The 12,716-nt window shown below is 35.4% G+C and overlaps 1 protein-coding gene and 1 pseudogene across 3 annotated transcripts in view; one reads left to right on the forward strand and one right to left on the reverse strand.

Annotated features, from left to right (window-relative positions):
* Window positions 1-12,716, reverse strand: part of Hs2st1 (heparan sulfate 2-O-sulfotransferase 1) — a 186,280-nt gene that overhangs the window by 70,304 nt on the left and 103,260 nt on the right. The window lies entirely within an intron of this gene.
* On the forward strand, window positions 5,119-5,636 carry LOC105743251 (annotated as a pseudogene). The gene has a single exon (XR_001117251.2). The product of XR_001117251.2 is annotated as a histone H3.3-like (transcript).

Raw genomic sequence — 12,716 nt, forward strand, 5'->3', positions numbered from 1 at the left:
TTCTCAATAAAATTAATATAAAAAATAAACCAAGGGCGTCCAGTTATTTCTACCAGGAATAAAATATTAGAGCATATTTTGTTTTGCAACTTCTGTATAAAATAGGCTCATATTTTATTAATACCTGTTAAAAACAAAGCAAAAATATACTTTTTAGAGGAAACTTATTTTCTATACAAAAATAATAAAAGAATGGTGACAGTAAACCTCAGAAATGGTAACTTTGAGATTCTATACTAGTCTTTCCACATATAACCCTTTCAATCATTCAGTGTGAAAATGATGGACCAATATTACCTTTAGCTCTGGGGAAAGAACAGCAATATTTCAGTAATGGTCTGTGCCACTCAAATGTAGTATCTGGACTTCAGCTATTCCCTTAAGACTATATTACTATTCTCCAAAAAATCAACCGTTTGAGAATATGTATGAAGTTATATGTCCAGTATTCACAGATATCCAAAATGAGAGGTTTTAATTTGCTAATTCTCCATAATTTATTTGTGGCATGGTAAATACCATCGATTTCATATGGAAAAATAGTGAAGTGCTTTAGAAAAATAAAATTTCCAGGGCCAGGGATGTAGCTCAGTGGTACAGAACATGCCTGGCAAGTGTGAGGTCCTGAGTTTAATTCCCAGTACCAGAAAAGAAACTTTCCCCAACTGGAAATGTCTACCATAAAAAGGAAAAAATGATGCTACTTTTGGGAATGCTCTTCAATAGTTATCCAAATAATGCTTTAAACACAGAACTATTTTTTCCCAAGTAAAATCTTTTGCAAATAAACCAACATAGATTAAGTATAAATATTTTAGGAGCATTCTGCTTTATGGGGTACTTGAAGCTCAGGAGGTTCTCCTCCACTCCCAAACAGTTCTTTATGGGGCTCAAAGCTTCCCTGACAAACTTTTCAGAAATCATAACTCATACAGATCAGACAGGAGTTTCAATACAAAGTTCTCCTGACATGCAAATTTACTACTTAGCAGAAATAACTAAATGGTCTACTTACACTTTCTGTGTATTACTAGCCTAGGATTTGGCTTGGCTCTTCAAAGAAATCTTACTAGACCCAAGGGATAGGGGAATAAGGTAAAGTTTAATGCCAGAAGATGTCTAGATTTAATCCAGTTATTTTAAAAACATTTAAAAAGCTATGTCCTATTCTGATAATCACATAAATCTTTCTTTTCTCCTCTTCTGAGGACCTATAGCTGAGGATCTATAACTACTCATTCCCACCAGCTATTAAACCTTACTTCTGTAGTTCACTGTGTATTATAAAGTATCTTTTAACTTTTATTTCCTAGCACAAGACTGTTAGGTACATGTTTTCAAGCCATATCACCATTTGTTTTAATTTGCTTCTAGAATATGTCTCTAGATGAGAAACAATTACCTGAGCTGTAAATGGTGTAAGTTCTCATTTCGATTTCTAAAACCATGCCTGTTTCCTACAATGTCCACAGTGTGTCCCTTGTATGCTTCCCTGCTACCTAGCAACAGTAAAATTCCTTAATCACAATCCTTATCTGATGAATATCCAGGAAGATGAAAAAAAAAAAGGGCATAAAAATGACAACAGTTTAATTATACAATTGATAAAAAGAAACCAATGAAACGAAACAGCATATAAGAATGTATACCAGTTGGGCAGAAGAAAGGTTTAGCACAGGGAGCTTGTATGGGGTTTGAAAAATGACACTGGTCTTTTAATAGTATTTCCAAACCCAATCCTGCACTGCTAAACTGATGGTGACTAACCATTACATATCTTTATGGCTGGCTAAAAATAAGGAGAAAATAATTTCTACATAGTTCAATATTTTTCAGACTATTATGAATAAGTATTCACATACACTGTGTATAAAAAGTACTGTGAAGTTTTTTTTTTCTTTTTTTCTTTTCTATTTCATTTTGATCTTTTGAGACAGGGTTTAGTGATGTAATGCAGGCTGGCCTTGAACTCACTTATATAGCCCATGTTGGCCTGAACTTGCAGTGATCCTCCTGTCTCAGATTCCTAAATGCTGGGATTATAGGCATGTGCTACATTATGACTAATATAAATCAGAAAAACAATTTAATGAATGGATTCCATTAAATTTTGGGGTATTTAAATCAGTATTTTTCTGATAGTTACACATTTTCTATACTTTTATACTTTCTTTTGTCTTTCATGATAGTAACTGAAGGTCCTAGTTTCACATTGCTATTCATTTACCCAGAGGCTTTGCAAATTGAAAACTGCAAAATATCCCTAAAATGTCACCCCTAAAAATGTCACTGAAATTAAGGCCTACAGTTAAACTTTATATGAATATATCAAAAGGAACTTCTACTAGAAAAGTTTTGCAAATATTTTTCATGATTTTTAAGATACTCCTTATGTAGCAAAAACAAGACTCAAACTATGAATCTTGAATAGTTTTGTAAAATGCTTAAAGTATTTCTTTTTATAATATAAACTCTATCTCCAAAACTATTTTAAAAATTACTTAAGTTACTTAAATTTTATAAATTGTTACAGAGCTGTATGCGACATAATTCACCCAAAGCCTGTATTCCAAAACAAAGTTACTTTAAAAGTACGACTGAACATATTTAAGCCAAAGGTTATGTGTATGCTTTTCCAATGACTTCAAGCATTTTCATAAGGACTCTAGAACATACTCCAGTGAAAACATAAGTTAAAAAAAGAACAGGTGCGGGGGCCTGCCCCTTAGCTCAGTTCTTTAAGTGGCTGCTTCAACAAAGCAGTCAGGCTCAGGTTGCTGTGGTTTGATCCCCACAACTCAAGCCAGCCAAACCTGCCCTGAAGGTATTCTGAGAAAAAAACAAAAAACAAAAAACAAAAAACAAAAAAACCAGGTGCTTCCCTAGGAAAACAAGTAACCAACAGAAATTTAATAGATACATCCAGTCATAACAGAGCTATTCCTCTGTCTTAGTCCTATTAACAAATGTGATATAAAGCAGTATTTGAAAAAAAAAAAATACTTCTTTCAAAAGCACCAAACTATTGTTAATAAAACAGGCAATTGTAATCTACTGGCTCACTTTTGTAAGAGGATAAGATATGCCAATTTTTTAAAATAAGGTATCTTTTAAACCAGATTTATAGCCTTATCTCTACAAGTCCATCCTGCTGTAATTTCAAAAAACTAAAAACCAAACTAGTAACTTTAGTCCAATTATAAGCTTGTGATTGCAAAAACAAAGTCATGTCTAAGGATGACTTATTTCTTTCTTTGTGGCTGGCTCAGCCCACTCTGGGGGAAAGGCTGGTGCAGCATGTGGTGCCAGGGATTGTAACCACTGTCCCAGCATTTTGCCTAAGCAGGTGCTTTAGATCGCTGAGCTATCTTGCCAGCCCTTTTTATTAAAATATTTATATGAATTTTTAATTCATGTTACCTTCTGTATATCATAATTCCAGGAATAATCAAATAGAGTAAAGACAGGAAAAGTTTCCTAGAGACCGATGACGGTTTACATCAAATTTTTAAAGAGTCATGGTATGGCAGAAGTACAGGATGTGAAATTTTTAGTGAATTCAATTATCCTTTCTGAAGAGAACATATCTTAAACTATTGATGATATGTACCTATTGATGATAGGTACAGCTAAGAGAACATATCTTAAACTATTGATGATATGTACCTATTGATGATAGGTACAGCTAAGTCCTAGAGAGAAAAGGATTTCAAAAATATAAACTTCCTACATGACTACATATAAATCAGGCACTAAAAATGACACCAGAGACATTCTGCACAAAGGTCTCTTCCATTTTTCACTAGTGTCTTAATTCCAAATCCACTCGGCCACGTACTCTGCTCTGTGATCCTACAGCTCAGCATTCACAAATTAAATTTCTCACTTGCCACCTGCCTTCCAGCCTGGCTCTGCAGAAAGGGACACTAGGAGACTGGAAAGCACAAGACAAATGTAGCCTATTTGCTTCCAATCAATGTCATAATAGTAGCAGTGCTTTGCTTAAGGCCAGCAGGTATTTGTTTCTGGAATTTTTAGAGAACAGCAGCCAAGACATCTTAAGTTCCTGAGCCCACTTCTGTAGCCCCCACTCCTTACTATTTCCCAGCTCTAGCAGGGGTAGCTGCCTTCAGCAGTTATTACCCAGTTCCCTCTGTGCTCTCATTTTGCTCATCCAACTGTCCAACATCTACTGCGACCAACTCCTTACATACCCCTTGTTGAAAGGGCAATTTTTTTCCACATAGCAAACTTCTGCTTTACTGATGTAGCCCTGACCATCTCTACTATGATATCTGTAGCTTAAATACTTAAATTGCAAAATAGATTTTTTTTTATTCTTAAAATATATTCAGCTTAATTAGTACACTGGAGAGACATTTACTAAGTATTTTTTCACAATTTAAAAAATGTTTTAGCTATGGCATAATTTAAATGAAGTCACACATGAAAGTGCATCTTACTTAAATAACACATACAAAATATCAGTTTTAGAACAGATACTGGAAACCAATTAGTATAACCATCCATCCAAAAAAGTAATCCTATCTCAAGAGGAATAATCATTTACTGAGCCTACTGTGATACAGTGTTGGGTACTTTCCTTTTTCTTAATTCTCACAGCACTTCTATGAGATACATTTCATTATCCCTGTTTCATAGGTACAGGAAGTCAAAAGCCTAAGCTTACAATAGTTTCTAAGCGGCAGAGCCTTCAAACCTAGATCTGCTTGATTGTAAAAAGTGGACTAGTAATCTGCACTTCACCAAGTTTTCCCTTTCATTAAACTGATAGGTTTACCAAAAGCTACTCAGAGTCTTTAACACTGTTCTTTCAACTGGTAATAATGATGAGTAAGACTTATTTTAAGCTGAAATCTGTCTTTACAATTTCTATACTCATTGTTCACCCTATTACCTTTCTCCACTTTCTTCAACGGCTCTTTCTCAGTTATCAATTATCCATATGTTCCGGTAGCATGACTCAAAAGATACACTTAAAATGCACAGAATTGTGTTCGCAGCCGCCGCCAAGCTGCTGTCACATCTAACGCCAGCGCCGCCTCTCGCTGGCCGAGCTCCAGCCAGAGGAGAAGGGGGTAAGGAGGTCGCAGTACCATGGCTCGTACCAAGCAGACTGCTCCTAATCCACAGGTAGTAAAGCGCCCAGGAAACAACTGGCTACAAAAGCCGCTCGTAAGAGTGCGCCCTCTACTGGAGGGGTGAAGAAACCTCATCGTTGCAGGCCTGGGACTGTGGCACTCCGTGAAATTAGACGCTATCAGAAGTCCACTGAACTTCTGATTCGCAAACTTCCTTTCCAGCGTCTGGTTCGAGAAATTGCTCAGGACTTCAAAACAGAGCTGCGCTTCCAGAGCGCAGCTATTGGTGCTTTGCAGGAGGCAAGTGAGGCCTATCTGGATGGCCTGTTTGAAGATACCAACTTGTGTGCCATCCACGCCAAATGTGTAACAATTATGCCAAAAAATATCCAACTAGCATGCCGCATAGGTGGAGAACGTGCTTAAGAGTCCACTATGGTGGGAAACATTTCATTCTCAATTTTTTTTCCCTCTTCTTCCTGTTATTGGTAGTTTTGAATGTTAGGTTTTTTGGTTTTTTTTCCCGTGGGGTCAAAAGGTATCTAAGTACATGACTGCGAGTGGAAAATAGGGGACAGAAAACAAGTATTGGCAGTTTTTCCATTTTCATTTGTGTGTGAATTTTTATCTTCATGCGGGATGTAAAGCATTAATGCAAGTCAAAAATGTTTCAGTGAACAAGTTTCAGCACTTCGACTTTATAACAATTATAAATAAAAATCTGTTACATTTTTCTGAAAAACGCCAGCATTTGGATTTTTTTAAAACAAGTAAATTTCTTATTGACAGCAACTAAATAGTGTTTGTAGCATTTTTATCATACAGTGAATTCCATCCAGTCACTATACTTTCCTAACTGAGTTGTCTTACATGCTAGTACGTTTTTAATGTTGTCTTTCTGTGCTGTTCCTGTAAGTTTGCTATTAAAATACATTAAACTGTAAAAAAATAAATAAATAAAAAATAAAAATAAATAAAAATAAAAATAAAAATAAAATGCACAAAACAGAATAATGAAGTAAGCATAGCAAGAAGTCTCACTGAATGAAAGGAAAAACCAAAAAATAACACACACATATGAACCAAACTTAATTTTAATTTCTAATTTTACACATAAAATTAATTTGGAAATTTATACATATAAAATTAATGTGGAATTTTATATATATATAATTTTCTTATAGATAAGAATGTTAAGAGATACACTAATTGATGTCATGCGATCTATCATTAATGTAGAGAAAATAGCAGCAAAGATGAGCTAGGTACATATAATGCTATATCTGCTAAGGAGAGAAGGAAAATTAAGACACAGTTCTATACAGAAGGAAGTCAAAATCTAGCACTATCAAGACAGTATAGTAGAAGCCAGGCATGGTGGCACATGCCTGTAATACCAGCACTTAGGAGGTTGAAGCAGGAGGATTGCAAGTTCAAGATCAGCCTGGACTACACAGTGAGTTCAAAGACAGTCTGAACTATTGTCTAAATAAATGCATACATACAGCAAAACCACACTGAAGAATATCTTGATTTGTGGCTGCTCATGTACAAACATGTGGAACCATGGATATGAAAAGCTGACTATAAATTGTACTTCTTATGCTATGGATAGCATAATGTACATATTATCCTAATACCTGTCTTAAAAACATCTAGAAAGATATTACTCACCAAAGTGATTGTAGTAGCATAAATTTCTTAGACTGTATTAACAATATTTTAATTGTTGACCTGACATTTTATATTACAATCTTTTCATAAGTGACTAATGCAATGAATGTCCTTCTAAGCACATCATTTGCATAAGTAGCCATTTATTTTTAATATAACTAGAATGTATAGCTATAAAACATGGTAAATTGGGCTGGAGAGATGGCTCAGTGGTCTAAAGCATCTACTTGGAACAAGCTTGGCAAAGCACAGGGACCGCAGTTCGATCCCCCAGCACCACATGCCGGCTGGCCACTCCCCTGGTGGGCTGAGCTGGCCACACACACACAATAAATAAATGTTAAAAAATTAAAAAAAAATTTAAAAAAAATTTTTAAAAAACATGGTGAATTACAACAAGACTGTAGTTTGTCTATTTTCTCACAACTAAAGAATGTGTTGGCAACTTGTAAAGTCTTATTAATGTAAGAGGTAAAAAGAATCAGGATCTTTAGGATTAGCCTGCATTTTAACTACCATTTTTAATATAAAGAGAAGTTACTTTTAAAAATGAAAGCATCTATACTTTTCTCAGATAATAAAACTAGCCTACTGTGTTTTTTAAAATAGTTAAAATCAACGTACAGACTTTAATCATTCTAATCTTTTCTATTATCACAAAAGAATTTAGAAAATCCGGCACCAAAACAGTATACCTGGTTCTTAAACACAAATTAACTCAAGCTACAGAGCTGTGTTGTCTTCTGATTTGTGGTTTCACACACCACAGGAAAAGCAGCATGAGGTGGTACAAGCCTATAACCCTAGCACCCTGGGAGCCTGAGGAAGGAAGATTGTGAGTCTAACCTTCACTGGGGCAACAAAAGAGTATGGAGACTCAAAATATTCAAATGGCCTGGGGATACAGCTCAATACTAAGGTCCCCAAATTCAATCCTCAGTACTGCTAAGTAAATGAATACATAAACAAATAGCAGGACATGACTTTCAAATTTAGAATAAATGACAATACAAATTTTAGTTGAAATATGTAGACCAAGCTGATGCATCACAGAGTTGATGTATCACAACTTGAAGAAAATTAGTTATCGTTGACTACTGACTAAAAATCTTGCGAAAATATATAGGGAGAACACCACCCTACAATCTTAAAGGGTCTTGGAGAGAAATCATCCTTCCCCATGCCTTGATCTCTGGCTTTGAGTCTCCAGAATTGTAACAAAGATTTTGTTGCAAAATCCACCCAGTCTGTGGTATTTGACCTAAAAAGAGGCTATAGAAACAACTGAGATCAGTACTTAAAAATCTCTATGAAACTCAGTAAACAGTGCTACTTTGTGATTTGAATGCACCAGAACATTGATGGGGAGGAGTGGCTTCTTCCCACCTACTCTCCCATTCACTTCAGCATTGTATCTACAAGAACAGGAAACAAGGTAGTAGTATCTGATCAGACTGGAGAGTGAGATACACTGCCTTTACAACAGTGTTAAAAAGGCAAATTTTCACTATTAGAATGAGAACTCTGGAAATAATAAAAACTTTATGACACCCCATGGATTATCTTTTTTCTACTCCCAAGTTTAGAGCCAATAAAATTTGCAAAGGCTAGAGCTCTTTGTGATATGGGAAACTTTTATTTAGCAAATGTACTCTCCAAATAAAAGTTAGGGAAAATTACACTGTCTCATTAAAGGCCAAAATAACATTTCCAATCCTACTCTCAAAGTACCATCACATAAAATAACAAAAAATATTCTAAAAGCATACTTAAATGTTATTCAAACTGACTTTCACAATAATCTTCCTGCCCACCTCTCTTCTATTATTGGTTCACATATGAACAAACTAGTAAGATTTCCATGGGAATGAGAAAGTTTTTATTGTTGACAGTACAAACAACTTTGAAGAGCAGATGCTGTCATCAAAATGGAGTATTCAGTTCTTCCGCTTTGAAATTAAGTGAAGTACTTGTTTAAAAATGTTTTCTCACTAGAATGTACAATGATCCTTTTAAATTCTATCTGCTATAATAGGATATTTCTATGACACTGCAATCTGGACTAGGCCATAAACACTATTGTACTTGAACAGATGGAAATCATAAAGTGATATTTAGCTACAGACTTCCTGTCATATAGTTCTGCAAACTGAAAAAGAAGGAATCAACATTTGCAACCACTAAAAACAAAATACTACCCAGTAAGCTAAAGTGGTGGGATTGTGACACACGAATATAAATGTCTTCAATTTAATATACTATAGCTTGCAGAAAAGAAGAAAATATTAAAATGATACTTCAAAAGTTAAGAATGCAATGCAGCAGGGCTGGAAGTAAGTATGGTATATAAAACATCTACAACAGACACAATCTGGCATTAAATTTAATACTTTTACCTGATCAAAGAATGTATGTTCTATTGGACTTATTAAGATCTGTTAAAAAAAATAGTCGAGGTTATTAAGGAAAACCCTTTGAATTTTAGAATTGTAATTATCAGTCACAGAAAATAAGATGAAACAGTGCAACCTTGGTTCACAAACTTAATTTGTTATATAATTTTGGGGAAGATGGCTAAATTTGTGTTTATGTGGTAAAGACGGCCACCAACGTGAAAACTGTGAACAGAAGCAAAATTCTGTCAAACTCTTGAGAACCAAACTGTTTGCAAACAGAAGCATTCATGAACCAAAGCATTACTGCACCTGTGTCCTACTTCATAAAATCACTAAAGAAGAACTTTTTAACTCAATAATGGATGTTTCACTTATTAACCACATATTATATCACACTGTTGATGCATACAGCAAAAATTCTATGTTCAACATAGCTGAAAATCAACAATCAACAGTTCTGAAAAACAACATAGTCATCAAAACTAACCTATTTGACAACTGCAGTCTACATCCCTTGTCAACAGTTGAAAGAGGCACCAAGTAGCTGAACCATGCTGTGACTTTCACTGACTGTATGAATAATAGTGAGAGTGCCAGAAGACCCTTGAAGCCCAGAAATGGACTTAATGACCTTTGAGGATGTAGCTGTAACTTTATTCTTCAGGAATAGGATTTGCTGGATCATTCCCAAAAGTATCTCTACAGAGATGTGAAGCTGGAAATCTTCAAGAACCTGTCCCTCGGGGGGGAAAAAATGGGAAGACCAGAATATCAAAGACAAAGCCAAGAATCTTGAGGAGGCAAGTGGTAGGGAGAAAATGAATATGAAGGTAGGCAATCAATGCAGAGAAATCTTCACCTGGATTCCAGATCACATTGTGAACAAGAGAACTCAGAATAAAGCTCTGTGAACACTAAATGTGCGCTGAAGTGGCCATTTGTAACTCATCATAAACAGACACTTCACATTTGACTCTAGATATAAACCACATGAGTATCAGGAGTGAAACTATGAATGTGAAAAATGAGATAAAGCCTTGACCTATTTCCACTAAAATTTTTAAAGGACTGGAAAGAACCCCTATGAATGTTAGGCAATGTGGGAAATCCTTCAGGAATTGCAGTTACACTGAAACATAAAAGAATTTAACAATGGAGAGATCCCCTGTGAATGTAAACAATGTGGGAAAGCTTTTAGTTTTTACAATTACATTCAAAAACATAAAAGAATTCACACTAGAACCTCTATGTATGTAAGCAGTGTTTGAAAACATAAATCTGTGATATGTTCAAGCACACATGATATTATAACAGACATATGTGAGGTATATGGGAAAGCATTTCATTATCCCAGCTTACTTCATATATACACGAAAAGGCTCACATTGGAGGAAAACCTTATGAACATAAACAACATGGTAAGACCTTTAAGTGTCTCAGTCTGTTCAAAATTATGAAACAACTCACACTGAAGAGAAATCCTATGAACGTTAAATAGTGTGGGAAAGCCTTCTGTTGTTCTACTTACATCTGAATGCATGTGAGGACATATATTGGAGAGAACACTCAGAAATGTAAGGCACATAAGAAAAGATTCACTTCTTGGCTCTGGGAATTCCAAGAGACTTAAGCTCAGCCACTGATCCAATAACACTAACCAAAGAGACACACAGTGGTGAAGAGCAAGAAAGGAACTTAAATTAGCAAGGTCATGCTTGGAAGTATAGATAAAGAGGTTCAAAATGCATCTTCTACATGTGAGGGGTCTGACAAGCCATGGTCTAGTTAATTAGTATCTTAAGATTGGTTTTCTAAGGTCTCAGGAGAGGGACCCTTTAGAGGGCAATTTACTTGCTTCCCATCAAGAAATAACAGCTCCTACTTGGTGAGTGAGCCTCAATTCCTGTCACTGATTCACTTTCCATCAAGAAATGATAGCTTCTGATTTAAGGAGCAGCTTCAGCCCCTATTACTGGATAACTGTTTCCAAGTGAAGGATGATCTCGTCATAGGTTCTGTTTTTCCTGAAACCTGAGGTAGCTCCAAATGTAGAAGACAATAACTGAATACTTCTAGCCATCTCTTCAGGACATCTGGAACTGCTATATCCCTGACAGTCACTTTCATTACTCTTATTTTTTCGCCTTAGTCTTGAAGAAGGATGAAGTAAGACTGGCAAATTTCAGGCTAAAAATCCTTTTAATCCAGTGATTCAACATGCCTACATGCAGAATAGAGTAGATCCCAAAGTTTTAAAGTAATATTAGACAAGACATAAAAAGAAGGCAGAGATGTTAAGCTTTATACTGCTTTTATCTACTCACTGGCCATATGCACATCTAGCCTCTTAGTCCCTGCTATAAGAAGAAAGCAATGTTATTTTATGAGGCCCTTAATAACTTATCCAACTTTATTAACAAAATTGAACACATAGAGTACAAAATCCATACACACAGAAATACTTTATGAATACAGATGTTAAAAACCCTTTGTAAAATATTAGCAAATTAAGTCCAAGGTTGATAATAAATCAAAGAATTTACCCCAGGGGGATGACAGAATAGTTAAATAATTGAAAAACCTTTCAGTATAGTTTAGTAATTACAAAGGGAGGGGAACCCCAAGTTGTAATTTTAATGCATGCCAAGAACATAAGTTTGTTACAACCAAATTTAGTGAGTCTTCATTTTGTTTCTATCCTTTTTGATAATCAGATATACGAATGTAAACTCCATCTTGTGAACCTCCCCTTCTTCCTTACTTTCCTTCATCCAATTTATTCTTAAGCCCTCTTCATTATACCTCACAGTACCTTCGTGACTAAAACAGAAATGTAACAACTTTCTACCTGATGCTATGCCCCCAAACAGATCCTTGTCATCTCATGCCTACATTATTAAGAGTCTCCTAATGAGTCTCTCTGTAGCTTCCAGTTCCTATTAGGTATAGAATTTCCTCTCTTTCCAAGAGTAAGGTTAAGTAAACTGAGAAAAGGAAAGCAACTATCCGTTTTAGTGTCATCATACTTGGACCAAGTGTGAAGATTCCAAAATATCCAAGGAAAAAAGTAAAAATAAATAAAACTTTAAAAAATATTTTTATTGTATACCATTTCTTTGAATGTAATGAAAATTTTCCCCATGCTAAACTCTCTGTAAACTTTTTGTTATGTGAAATTACATATAATAACATAATAATGTCCTCAACACTAGTTTTGTGTTGAGGACATTATAATGTAATAATAATTATTACAGGGCTGGGGAGATGGCTCAGTAGAATAAGAACTTCCCTGGCAAGCGCAAGGGCCTGAGTTCAATGCCCAGTTCCTCATAAATAAATAAATAAATAAATATTACAAATAAATAGAATCTGGGCATGTTGGTGTGTGCCCTCACTCTGGGAGGATGAGGCAGCAGGATCACAAATTCAAGCTTAGCTGAGGCAACTAAAGAAGGTCCTATGTCAGAGAGGGAGAGGGAGTGGAGAGGGAGACAAGAGGAAGAGGAGGGGGAGAGAGAAGGGGAGGGGGAAGCTGAGGGATAGA

Source organism: Octodon degus, unplaced genomic scaffold (assembly GCF_000260255.1).
Source record: "Octodon degus isolate 3935 unplaced genomic scaffold, OctDeg1.0 scaffold00109, whole genome shotgun sequence".
Taxonomy (NCBI): Eukaryota; Metazoa; Chordata; class Mammalia; order Rodentia; family Octodontidae; genus Octodon; species Octodon degus.